Consider the following 13,759-nt stretch of genomic DNA (forward strand, 5'->3'; position numbering starts at 1 on the left):
AAATTAACCGACGATAAAGAAGCCGGTTCTACGGAGTAGTGCGTCATAAATGTATTCAGAGATGACCAAGATGCCGCTCTGCAGATTACTTCCGGAGAAACGTGTCGGGCAGCCGCCCACGATGTAGCCATGCCCCGAGTAGAATGGGCGGTTACCGCTTCCGGTGGAGCCAAACCCTTCGCTTTATAAGCCCCTTGGATGGCCTGTACAATCCATGCTGCAATAGATCTAGGGGAAGCACGCATTCCTTTGTTCTTTCCGTGAAAGGAAACAAATAGATGATCGGATTGCCGAAAGGATGCTGTAGCTTCCAGATACTGTTTTAATACATTCCCAACATCCAAAGGATGAATTTCAGAATCCTCAGAAGAACGAAAGATGGGAAGGACGATCTCTTGGTTCTCATGGAAGACTGATGTAACTTTAGGTTTGTGACCTAGCATGGGGATCAAGACCACACGATCCGGGAAGAACGTAAGGAAAGGTTCCTTACACCCTAATGAGCCAATTTCTGAAACCCTTTTAGCTGAAGTCATGGCCACGAGAAAGACCACCTTGAGAGAAAGATCTTTGATTGATTGTTGGTCTGAATTTTGCATGTTTGAGAAAAAATCCAGAACTAGCGGAAGATCCCATTTGGAGAATCTTGGCTTTCTTAGAGGTCTCAGTCGGATTGCTCCTCTGAAAAACTGTCTGACAAGAGTGTGAGTGGCCCAGGATATCCCGGTGAATGCGGAGATAGCCGAGACTTGGACTCTTAGTGAGCTAACAGATAGAGGTAGCTCAAGACCCGTCTGAAGAAAACCTAGAATGTCTTGAATTCTGGGATTACTAGGAGAACCGTCCATAGAAGTGGTATAGTCTGAGAATTTTGACCATATCCTTTGGTAGATTCTGTTAGTACTTGGTCTTCTAGCGTTCAATAGGGTGGAGATGGCTCCACTTGGACAACCTAACGCTTCCAACCTTCCCCTTTCAAGAACCAGGCCATAAGATGTAGATGGGTTGGACATGGATGAGGAGTCGATCCTTGTAGCAGGAGATCTGATCTGGATGGAAGAGGAACTGGATCCCGGAAGCTCAACTGAAACAGCAATGGGAACCACGGCCTGTTGGGCCAGTATGGGACTATTGCCACTATTTCGACTTCCTCCCACCTGAGTCTCGATAGAAACTTTAGGATGACTGGAATTGGAGGGAAGGCATAGGCCCTGCGAAACCTCCACTGATCCGTTAGAGCATCCACCCCGAAGGCCTGGGGACAGCGACATCTGGTGTAATACTTCTCCAGCTTGAAATTGCATGGGGATGCAAACAGATCCACTTCTGGTGAAAAATCCAGTGACAGGATCCAACTGAAAATCTCGCTGTGGAGAGACCACTCGTTGTTGTCGAGGGATGTCCTCGACAGGAAATCCGCCTGTAGATTCTGAGATCCGGGGAGATATACAGCTGTCAAATCCTTCAAGTGTGTCTGCGCCCAAGACATAATTGGATTCACCTACTTCAGTAGAGACAGACTGCGAGTACCACCCTGTCTCTTGATGTACGATACTGCTGACGTATTGTCCATCCTTAGGAGGACTGAAGATCCCTTTATCAGGTGAAGAAATGCTTGTAGGGAACAGAAGGCTGCGCGAAGTTCCAGCACATTGGACACGATTTTCTGGGACGGAAAATCCCACTTCCCTTGGGCTACCTCCTTCAGGCAGAGAGCCCCCCAACCTGTGTTGCTGGCATCTGACGTGATCGTGATCCAAGACACAGGAGCTAGGGAATGGCAATTGAGGAGATTTTTCCTTAGTAGCCACCAAGAAAGACTTTCCCGCATGTGTGATGTTATCCGAATCATTTGGTCTTGTGATCTCGGGTCCCACTGTTGAAGAAACCCCTTCTGGAAGGGCCACATCTTCCAATGTGCCCATCTCATCATCGGAGTTGTGGAGACCATGGTGCCTATAATGTTGAGGCATTGTGAGGCTTTCAGAAAAGGAGACTCTAGAGCGCAACGGATTCTGTCGCGAACAACTGGGATTTTCTCCAGGGGCAATGAGATGGTACTTAGAGATGTATTGAATTGGGCCTTGAGAAACATCAGTGATTGTGTCGGTACTAGGTGACTCTTCTCCTTGTTCAGTAGCCAACCAAACTCGGTCAGAATCGATATGACCAGATCCCGGTGCATCAGTATTTGCTCCTTGTTTTGCGATAGCAGCAGCAGGTCGTCTAAGTAGTGGTGTAGACGAACGCCTCTGGTTCTGATCAGAGCCACGACAGACAGTAAGAGCTTTGAGAATACCCGTGGTGATGTTGTGAGTCCGAACGGCAGACAAACGAATTGGAGGTGAAAATCGCCTACTGCGAATCGCAGATACTTCTGAAACTCCACAGCAATAGGCACATGGAAGTAAGCGTCTTTCAGGTCTATAGCCACAAGCCAGTCGCCTGGTTGCACGGCTTGACGGATCGTGAGTAGCGATTCCATTTTGAACTTCTCTTTCTTGATAAAGGTGTTCAGATGTGTCAGGTCTATCACTGGTCTCCAGGAACCTGACTTTTTTTGGACCAGGAAAAGGGGTGAGTACATCCTCTGGAACCTCACGGCCGTTGGGACGTGTATAGCGGCACCTTGAGCCACAAGGGAGCTCGTGTATGACAGGAGGACTTGTCTTTTTTCTTCTGAGCATGGCATTGTTGTGTGAATGACTTGAAGAATAGGGGGATCTGTAAAAATCCAGGAATGGCCTGTAGATACCGTCTTGACGGCCCAGAAATCTCTTATTGAGGCTGCCCAGACATGCTTGAACTGGAAGAGACGAGCCCCGACTCTTTCCGTCTGGGCCGGCTCTACATCAAAAGGATTTAGGGGCGTCATGTCCACTAGAAGAAGGGCTTTTTGCTGGCTTCTGACCAAAGGGCTGGTTTCTTCTCCAGTTCCTCCTGAAATCACGTCCAGGTCTGTACCGGCGAGCCTCCCTTGCTCGATCTTGATCCTGCCTGGGAAAGAACTTCTTCTGTCCATACGGACGACCGATCCGGTGGAAGGAACCCTGACTTACCCCCTGTGGCTCGGGTGATGGCGTCATCTAATTTGTTCCCAAACAGGGAAGAACCCAAAAAGGGTATCTTGCACCATGCCTGTTTAGAGGCAGGGTCAGCCACCCAAGGGCGTAGCCACAGAGCACGCTTGCCCGTCACGGAGGAGAGCATGACCCGAGACACTAGACGGATAAGGTCAAGGGAGGCCTCCCCCAAAAAAACTGAAGCCATCTTTAGTTCTTGGACTGGAATGCTTCTGGCTATGTCTTCCGCGACACAAGACAACACAGAGTCCATCTCGCCTGTCCAAGCCTCCATTGCTTTTGACAGGGCTGCAAGAGCTAAGGCTGTTTTACAAGCCATTCCGGCTGTAATGTAAATGCGTTTTAAGTCAGTGTCTATTTTTCTCTCCAGACCATCCTTAAAGGAGACGGTGTCTTCCAAAGGGAGAGTGACATGTTTCACCAGTCTCATCAAGGCCGCATCAACCAGAGGAGCTGACTCTAAATGTCTCACCTCTTCACTTTTGAATGGGTACAGCTTCGCTATCTTGGATAGTAAAGAATTTTTCTTGTCTGTGCCGGACCATTCATCTGTAATTACATCTCCTAGTTCACCAAGGAGGGGAAAATTTGGGCGGTCTTTTTTAAGCTGGCTGAAGTACTTCCTTTGCTTGGAAGGTGCTTCTACTGGATCTTCCCATTTTAAAGCGTCCTTGACTGCTTTTACCAATGTTGGAACCCGGGAAAAATCAAAACCTGCAGCATAATTGACGTTTTCCATTTCACTTTCTGAAGATACACTTGGAGAGCGATTAACTCGAGAGGGCCCTGCCATTTCAGGATCATCCTGCACCAGGACTGGGGATGGTTCAACAGGAGGAACAACCTCTTGGACGGGATTAGCGTTCAAGGACTCCTGGACCACTCTTCTGACCAGGGCTTCCACCTGCTGGTCTTCACCCCCTCTTTCCCTTACAGCACGGGAATAACAGGGCTCACAGAGGGATTTTCCTTCTGGGACTTGGCATCTACATCCCCAACAGGAATTCCTTCCAGAGTGACCGGAATGGCGGTGAGAACGGTGATGAGACGAGGATCTAGAACCTTCTCTATAATTTTTAGATGAAGATCTAGAGCTTCTAGAACTTGATTGATGTTTTTGCGACTGAATTTCAACATTATCTTCACGTGCTACTATTTTAGAAATAGACCTAGAGGGACTGGAAACAAAAAAGACAAAATACACATTTTTTTTTTTTTTAAAACCAAAACCCCATAGAAAACAGGCAGAGGGAAAATAATTCCATCCTACCTGCAGCGTAAGGTTTGGCCACAGGGGGGCGGTGACACATCCATGGCAGTGAGGATAACAGGCAGTACTGAGAAAAAAATCAAACAGGAACAGTGCATCAGGCAAAAAGACCTATAACTTCAATGAACATAAGGCAGTACAAGTACAGCCTCTTACCTTAATCCACAGCAAAAAACCCTTCAATCCTAGACCGTCAGGGATGTGCCACTAACTAGCTGTACCTGACAGCTATTTAAACTTGCCGCCCTGTTGATGACGTCACCGCGCATCAACGTGCGCATGCGCGGTGAAACCACGTCACCCCGTCGACCTCGCGCGCCTGCGCGATCGCGGCTAGCTGGACCAGAGAAGCGCACACACAACCAAGCCTCGTTCTGAGAACGAGGCGTGCGCATGCGCAGACTGTCAGCAAGCGGCGAAGCTGGAGCGCACTGCGTTCCAGCGGCCATCGCTAGAAGGAAGGAGACAGACAAACAAAAACTGGCTGCCATAACAGTAAGTACATTTGAATATACGTTACCACCACACAAACCCCATAATCCGGCCTGGAAACGGAAGCCACCGCTGCTTACTCTGCAAGGTCTGGGATAGTGGAGACCTAGTGCTAATAGCCAGGATGTATGGTCAAATTATCGCTTACCTGCCAGTGGCAGGCTAGAAAGCTGTAAAAAGGGCGCCACAGACACTATAATGTCCGTCCAGCTAATAGCTGAGACTTGTAGGACTTCAGAGCCACCAGGATTAGGGATCAGGGAATATAACTTTTCTTTGAGGTAACAAACAACTACTTCGGTCCTAGGATGAGGACAAAAAAGGAACACAGTCTATTGGGAGAAGCAAAGCTTTATGGGAGTAGGGACCTATGAGGTATGAGAGGCGGGATTAACCCACACGTAGGCTGCCATGGAGTCTGTCAGGAAAGTAATGTATCATGTGCACAGGCGTTTATTTGCATTTAATCTGCTTTTCAGACCCATATATGGTAAAGTGATTCTAAAGGCTTAAGGTTCTTTAGCCTAATGCATTCTATGCATTAAGGCAAAAAACCTTCCATCATCACCTCTATGCAGCCCACCCCAACCCAAATACTTACCTGGCTCTTCTTTCAGTCTAGTGCTGTGCTGTGCTCTCTCTCTACTCAGAGGCAGCAGTGGGAGCCACTGGCTTCTGCTGCTTCCAATAAAATCCTGTGAGAAGTAAGTGGAGGTGAGGCTGAGCTGCGCTGGTGTATGTCTATGGATTCATAGAGCCTGGCTTGTGAGCGAACCCGCATGTCTGCCCCCCATAACAAGCGCTTGCTATGGTTGCAGACACAGAAGAGGAGGAGCAGAGAGCACCAGCTAGGGTCCCCAGAAGAGGAGGTTACTATTACCATTGCACAGAACAGGTAAGTATAACATGTTTGCTATTTAGATTTTTTTAAATCCACCTTTCAGAACACTTTAACGTACATGCCAAAGCAGCTGAAAGCAATTTAGAGAAAATCCCTGAGCTGCTCATGGGCAAATCAAAGCAGCAGAAGAACCTGAAAGCATCCTGCTTTTGACAAGCATCTAAATCTAAGACCCATGTAAAGAACCCCCGAATCAGCTGATGTGTGTAACATAAGCACATAGTAGGGATTAAAGCTGTTGTAATGGATTTTTTTTTTACATTAAAATAAAAAAAAGATGTTCTACTTACCTGCTCTGTGCAAGCGGCCACTTACCTCCTCTTCTGGAGTCCCCTGCTGGTCCCCTCAGCAAGCCATGTGCTCCATAGACACACAGCATGGCTCGGCCACGCATCTCACTCCCTCCTCACAGGACATGACTGACAGCAGCTGCCTGTGAAACTAGAAAGTGAAGGAAGAAGAGCTGCAGCTGGGGCAGCACTGGGTCGAGATCTCACTGCTATTCGGGATCGGATAAAAACGGATCCATCTGTCTGTTTTCATTCGACCTGCCAGACGGTCCGCATGTGTGAAAGGTGCCTAATGCAGAGAATGCAAGCAATATCATAAACCCATATTTTATTCACAAGAGAAAATGTAAAAAACGTCAAATGTTTACACTAAGAAAATGTACCATTTTAACCACTTTCCGCCAGCACAGCGTACATGGATGTCCTCTGGATTTCTGTGTTATACCAGGATGGTGCCTGCACCTACAAGCATCATCCTGGTATTGATCTTTTCAGCCAGTGTTTCCCTATTTGGCAGAAGTGATCTGAGTGGCTAATCCCTCTCCTCTGAGAATACCGGCGAGCATGGTTGCCAAGAAGAATGTCAAATTTTGATTTGTCTGATCACAGAACAGTTTTACACTTTGCAACAGACCATTTTAAATGAGCTTTGACCAAAGAAGAGGGCAGCATTTATGGATCATGTTCAGATATGGTTCTTTGCTTTACCTTGTATTTTTAGGTGGCACAGCAATTGTGTTTACAGACAATGGCCCAGATTCAGGTAGAATCGCGCAATATTTGCGTGGGCAAAGAGCAAAAATTTTTCTCTGCGCCCACGCAAATATTGCGCTTTGCCCGCGATTCACGGAGCAGTTGCTCCGTAAATTGCGCGGGCGATATGCTAAATAGCCCTGCGTAAGGGCGCCTAATGTAAATGATCCCGCCGGGGGCGGGAATCATTTAAATTAGGCGCGCTCCCGCGCCGAGCGAACAGCGCATGCTCCGTCGGGAAACTTTCCCGACGTGCATTGCGGCAAATGACGTCGCAAGGGGTTAATTGATTGCAGATAAGGCACCAAGTGAGTTTAATTACCACCTTAATCAGCCACACAACCTGTGGAATTCATATCTGTTCGGGTTTAAAGGGATGAGGTGGCAACCCTAATTATTAGTAGTTCCTGTACTGCTTTTGGCGAATCCGGGGGCAATTTGAATATACATTTGTGCGTGAACCCGCACAGATGTCTGTCAAATCGGCCCCAAAGATGGACTGCATTGCCAGTTTGAAATTGTGCGAGTTCAGCTGATTTCACACAATTTCAAACCCGCATCAGTGTGAATCTAGACTTAGGGCCCTTTCACACATGCAGACCACATGTCCGTTTTTCATCCATCCGTTTTCGGATGAAAAACGGACATACATGTATCCCTATGGAATAGCGGGTGTCAGCGGATGAACATCCGCTGACACCCGATCTCATCAGTGTCCACTATGCTCTGTTTCTGCAGACAAAGGAAAATCCTATTCTCTCTTATTGTCCATTGACGGACACAGCTCCTTAAATCTTGACAAGTGGGTTATGTTCCTGTTCACAGGAAAGGACTAGGCAGAAACACGTTAGATAATTAAATACATGTTACTTTAACAGAGTTGAACAGCCCCGCCCAGGAGGCGGTCCCTCCAGACGTAACCCTCCTCAGTTTCTTTCTGCCTAGCAAATGAGAAGGACGTATGGCTCCCTTTTATTTTCTTCTGAAGAATCTTCTATCAACTGTCGGCTGAGAGACAGGCTGGATATTATAGATCCTTGTAGTCTCTTCAGTCCGGCCAGTGAGCGTGAGCACACCCTTGCAAAGAGGCTTGGCCTGCCACGACATACCCCATGGCTCCTGAGTGAGTGAAAAACTTATATAGCGCAACACATGCAAACTGAATCGCCTCTGGGCGCTGTATCCATTCTGTGAGTGAAACCCCTTGAACTCAGAAGATATGGGTTTTAATCTTTCTCCTGAAGGCCAAGTGGTCCGACTCTAATCGAGTGGTGGTAGGCAGGGCGTTCCACAGTCGTGGTCCCTGGACTGCAAACCTTCGATCTCCCTTGGACTTGTATTTGGCTTTGGGTATCTGGACAAGGTTTTGATTGGTGGATCGTAGGATACGATTGGGGTTGTGAGCTTTTATTTTTTCGCATAGGTATTGGGGGGCGTTTCCATGAATGCACTTATGCATTAGACAGAGTGCCTTGAAAGTGATCCTATCTTTTACTGGCAGCCAATGAAGGGATCTCAGTGAAGGTGAGATTGATTCCCATGTTTTTTTGCCAGTTACTAGTCGAGCGGCCTTATTTTGAACGACTTGCAGACAAGCGATTTGGTATTTGGGGAGTCCGAGATAGAGGGCATTTGCATACTCCAGTCTGGAATTGATAATTGTTCCCACCACGACTGCAACGTCTTCTTTCGGAATGAAGGGGGTGAGTCTGCGTAGTAGGCGCAGCAGATGGTGATATCCGCTGACTACTGACCCTATTTGTGCATCCATTGTCATGTTGGTGTCAAAGATGACTCAGAGACTTTTCACTTTGGCGCTAGGGGTGATGGATTGACCCAGAATGGGCTGGGGCGTCCATGTTGTTGCGGGATGATTTTTGCGGTTGGCATGAAACAGAAGAAGTTCTGTTTTTGAACCGTTGAGTTTAAGATAACTCTTTGTCATCCAGTTTTCTATTAAAGAAAGACATTCTCTAGTCCAAGAGAATGATCCTTTTTGTTGCATATGCGAAAATACAGTTGTGTATCATCTGCATAAGAGTGATAAAGTAACTTCTGGTTACTGATGATTTTAAAAAGAGGGCGGAGATAGATATTAAACAGAACCGGCGACAAAGGGGATCCCTGAGGGACTCCACATGATACCGTCCTGGGGTGGCCGGTGAGCTTTGGCTCCAGGGTCCACATATGACTGGGCTGTGGTGTTGTCTCACTCACAGTGGACCGGGCCGACAGCTACTCCTACGCGATGTAGGTCTGTCAGGAATGCGTCAGTGGGTCCTCGGATGGAGGGGTAAGTACAGTCCTTCCTGCTTCAGCGGGTCGGTACGGTTGAGCATTCCTGCGGTTCGGGGGTTCTCTTGTCCTCCCTCCCCTGCTCTCTGTCATTTTTTTCCCTCTGCTGTTCGTTGCTGCCAGGGTGGACCTGTGGGGGGGCTCATTTTCCCACCAGGGGACTGTGGACTGTCTGGGCCTGTGTTTTCCCTGTGGGGGTGTGTTTGCTTGAGAAAGGCCTCATTAGGCCTTCTCGTCCTCGTCGCTGCGTTTTGCTGCCATTTTTGTGGTGCCAGCGCCATGTTTTTGTAGCCTGCTGCTACTATTGTAAATCCCCATTGGCAAGCATTTTGTTGTATTCGCGCTATGGCACAGCTTACTATTGCGGTCTGCCATTTTACTGTGGCCGTTCCCAGCTCTATCTGAGGCGTCCGGTGGCCATTTTGGAGGGGGTTTTGGCCTTTAGTGCTGGGCTTATACAGCGCGCAGCACGGATCTCCTCATGTTTTTTGATCAGGTTTTACCTCACAGCATTTCTCCCCACACACGCTGTGTTCTGAGGGTAGGCAGCGGTGCTGAACGGTCTCCTCTGGTGATTGGTGAGTCCCTGGGTAACCCTTGGTCAGTGCAGCAAGGATAGTGGGATTTGTTCATGTCTGAAATGTGTCCCTGAGAGCTGTTTTAATGGAGTCAGTGTCTAGTCTTCCTCCCCAAGGCATGCCAAAAGTGGCAGCTGGGGTTCTTGCAGTTAATGGACACTTTGTTAGAGCGGCGTGCGGGTGTTAGGGGGGGTTGAAATGTGCCCCCTCCCCCCACCATCCCCTGGGGACTGCTCTGCCTCAGACCGGGACCTGACTGTCACGTCCCCGGTTCTGTGTGGTCTGTGTAAGTGGACCAGGACCTTTCTCACGAGGAAGAGTCCTCACTGGGGTCAGTGACAGGGCACTTGTCAGTGCACTGCTGCAAAGAACTCGCTTATGCTGTATTGTGAAGCGGAGGTATCCTCTGAGGGCTCTGTCTTTTTTGTGCACACAATCCAGACGGTTCTGTAAAAGTTTTTCCTTATATATCCTTTCTATTGACAGGTTTATTGATAAGGCATGGGAAAGGCCGCAGAAGTCCTTGTAGTTCCTCAGCACCTGGCGTTTTGGTACCCCCTTTGAGGAGAGTTTAAAAAAAAAATATATATATATATATATATATATATATATATATATATATACGCTTCTCCTCAGGTAGTGGCCCCCGATGCCCGGTTGAAAAGGGGTGACCACTTTCCCTATAGAAGGGACCCCTGTCTTCAAGGACCATTCTGATAGAAGGTCCAAGGTGCTGATCCGCTCTATGTTTACCATGCTGGGGTCTGCATCGTGGCCTGTTGTGGCCGCAATCTTGGTGTCTCAGACACTCACTGAATGGGCAAGGTTTTGCACCAGACTGTGGAGGAGCACCAGCTCCGTGTGCCGGGTCCTTCATTTCCCGCTCAGAAGCGGTATTTTTCATCAGTCAGGGCTGGCTGGTAAACCCTCCCAGGCTGACAAGGCTAAGCTGGGGAACGGGATCATTCTTGGGTGCGTAAGCCGAACTCGCCGACACCCAAACCCGCCAATGTATGTAGCCTTCCCCTGCCCGTCGCATGGGTGGGACAACGACTTTGCAGGTTCACAGCTCGGTGAACCTCCTTGCTCTCCGACCAGTGGATCTACGAGGTGGTCTCTTCGGAGTACTAGATAGGGTTCCTCCTATCCACCGAACAGATTCTTTCCCTCGAGTTTCCCTCTCCTTCCAGCTCGTTGGTCTGCCCTGCTGGGGCAGTGTGGGACTTGCTAAACTGCGGGGTAATTTTACCTGTCTTGCAGGACGAGAGGTTTCAGGGATTCTATTCAAATCTGATCTCGGTCCCGAAGACGGACGGGGTCCATCCAATTTTGGGCCTCAAAGCCCTAAATGCTTTTGTGAGAGTTAGGTAGTTCCACATGGAATACATTCGTTCTGTGGTAGCTGCGCTCCATCCAGGGGACTTTCTGGCGTCCTTGGACATCAAGGACACATACTTCCATGTCCCAATTTGCGCAAGCCACCAGAGGTTTCTGCGCTTCGCGATCGGGAGGACCACTATCAGTTTTGTGGCCCCTCCTTTTGATCTAGCGTCAGCACCAAGAGTTTTCACCAAGGTGCTCGCACTGATCCTAGCTTTGCTGGGACAGTGAGGCTTTGCCATCGTGGGCTACAGAATCAGAGGAGGATGTGTCTATAGTTATTCATACCCTTCAAGAATTCGAGTAGGTGTTAAACATTTAGAAGTCGGTCCTGGTTCCGACTTAGCGTTTGGAGTACCTAGGGTTGATCCTGGACTCCTCTGTGGCAAAGGTATTTCTTCCCCTGGAGAAATTTCAGACTCTTCAGTCTGCAGTGAAGGTGTTGGCATAACGCAATCGGTCATCCCTCCATTTTTGCGTGCGAGTCCTGGGCCTGTTGGTAGCCTCCTTCGAGGTGGTACCGTATTCCACACTCGTGTTTTGCAGGAGATACTGTCCAAGCGGTACAAATCTCCTTTGTCTCTGAATTGTCAGATTCAGGTAAGCCACCTAGTCAGAGTCTCTCTGAATTGGTGGCTGAGATCCCTGACTCTTCGGTCCGGGAAGTCGTTTCTTCCCTTCCAGTGGACGGTGATCACGACGGACGCCAGCCTCACGGGTTGAGGGGGGCGTCTGGGGGGTCTACCGATCGATGTCCTAGAATTCCGTGCGATCTGGCTATGCCACTCCTCGTGGTCGAGGAGGTTGCAAGGTCGCCCGATCTGGATTCAGCCGGACAGCGCCACGGCCGTGGCTTAGGTCTACCATCAGGTAAACTGGCAGGCGGACTACCTGAGTCGCCAGATGCTGGACCAGGTCGACTGGTCTTTGCACTCGGCGGTGTTTCAACTCCCTTGCAGGAGGTAATTCTCACAGGGCATGGATCTCCTGGCCGCTCGTCTCAACCGCATGGTGTCGAGTTTCGTGGCTAGGTCTAGTATTCCTGTTAAAATGCGTCAGATGCGTTGGTGGCCCTGTGGGGTCAGTATCGGCTACTTTATGCCTTTCCTCCATTGTAGTTGCTTCTTTGGCTGCTCCACAGAGTAGGATCCCGATGATCCTAATCGCTCCAGATTTGCCTCGGCGTCCTTGGTATGCCGATCTCGGACGCCTTGTGGCGGATGTACCCTGGCGGTTGCCAAGGCGGGAGGTCCTTCTGTCTCAGGGTCCCATACTTCATTCTGTTGTACAGTCGCTGGCTTGCACGGCATGGCTATTGAAAGCCAGGTTTTAAGAAGACCGGGGTCTGTCCGACTCGATCATTTCAACCATGCTGAGGGCACGGTTGTCTTCTTCCAGAAAGATCTACCATTGTACCTGGAAGGCCTACATCTTTTTGTGCGAAAAGATGGGGTGACGTCCACAGACATACTCGGTGTCCAGGGTCCTGCTGTTTTTACAGCTTGGAGTGATCTGTAAACTGTCTTAAGGCACCGTTAGGGGGCAGATTTCAACCTTGGCTGTGCTTTTTTTTCAGTGGCCTTTTGCTGCCCATTCTTGGGTGGGTACCTTTTGTGCAGGGGATTCGTCATATACTTCCCTCTCTTGACCCACTCTTCCCCCATGAGTTTTGACTCTGGTTCTCTTGATTCTTCAGGAACCTTCCTTTTGAAAACATCAGAGAGATTCCTCTCTTGGCACTTTCTCAGTAGGTGGCCTTTGTTTGGTGGCCATTACTTCTGTCAGAAGGCTTTCTGAGTTGGCGGCCTTGTCTTGCAAGTCATCATACTGGATCCTCCATAAGGATAAGGCGGTGTTGCACCCGCAACCTTTCTTTTTTTCCGAGGGTGGTTTCGGCCCTTCATCTGGATGAGGACATTGTTCTTCCATCCTTATGTCCTCGGAGGGCGCATCCAAGATCGGTTGCACTACATACTTTGGACGTGGTACGCGCTTTGCGGGTGTACCTGTCTGCTATGGCTCCGTTTCGGAGATCTGATGCACTTTTTGTGTCGGTGTCTGGTCCACAAAAGGGCCTGTCCGTCTAGTCGGCCACCATTTCTCGATGGATCGGGCAGACCGTCATACAGGCCCATGCTCTTAGGGGTCGGGCGCCCCCTTTCCGGTCACGGCACTTTCGACCAGGGCAAATGGTGCTTCCTGGGTTTTCCAACATCTTGTGTCTGTCTCACAGGTGTGCAAGGCAGCGACTTCACACTTTTTCCAAATTTTACAAGGTTGATGTGAGTGCATCTTCTGATGCTTCCTTCGGCCGCAAGGTTTTGCAGGCGGCTGGTTAAAGTTGCAACTTCTCTGTTGAGGAGCTCTGCTTGTTTGGGGTGAAGTTCAATTGGTTTTACTGATACTGTTCCCACCCCTCGTTTTTGACACTGCTTGGGGACGTCCCACTTGTCAAGATTTAAGGAGCTGTGTCCGTCCATGGATGATAAGAGAAAATAGGATTTTTTGTACTCACCGTAAAATCCTTTTCTCTGTCGTCCATGGACAGACACAGCACCCACCCCTCATTTTTTAGGTTTGTACTGCTTGTTAGGAACTGAGGCTGCATGCTGCAGGGAGGAGGGTTAAAAAGTGCCACCTCCCCCCTGCCATCTCCTGGGGAATACTCAGACTCGGATCTGGCTGCAGCACAGGACCCGCAAATGGTCGTCTCTCCG

General features: G+C 49.1%; 1 protein-coding gene across 2 annotated transcripts in view; it reads left to right on the plus strand.

The window, feature by feature from the left end:
- Positions 1-13,759, plus strand: part of SYCP3 (synaptonemal complex protein 3) — a 91,860-nt gene that overhangs the window by 16,562 nt on the left and 61,539 nt on the right. The gene's annotated exons all lie outside the window — the stretch shown is intronic.

Source organism: Rana temporaria, chromosome 3, assembly GCF_905171775.1.
Source record: "Rana temporaria chromosome 3, aRanTem1.1, whole genome shotgun sequence".
NCBI lineage: Eukaryota > Metazoa > Chordata > Amphibia > Anura > Ranidae > Rana > Rana temporaria.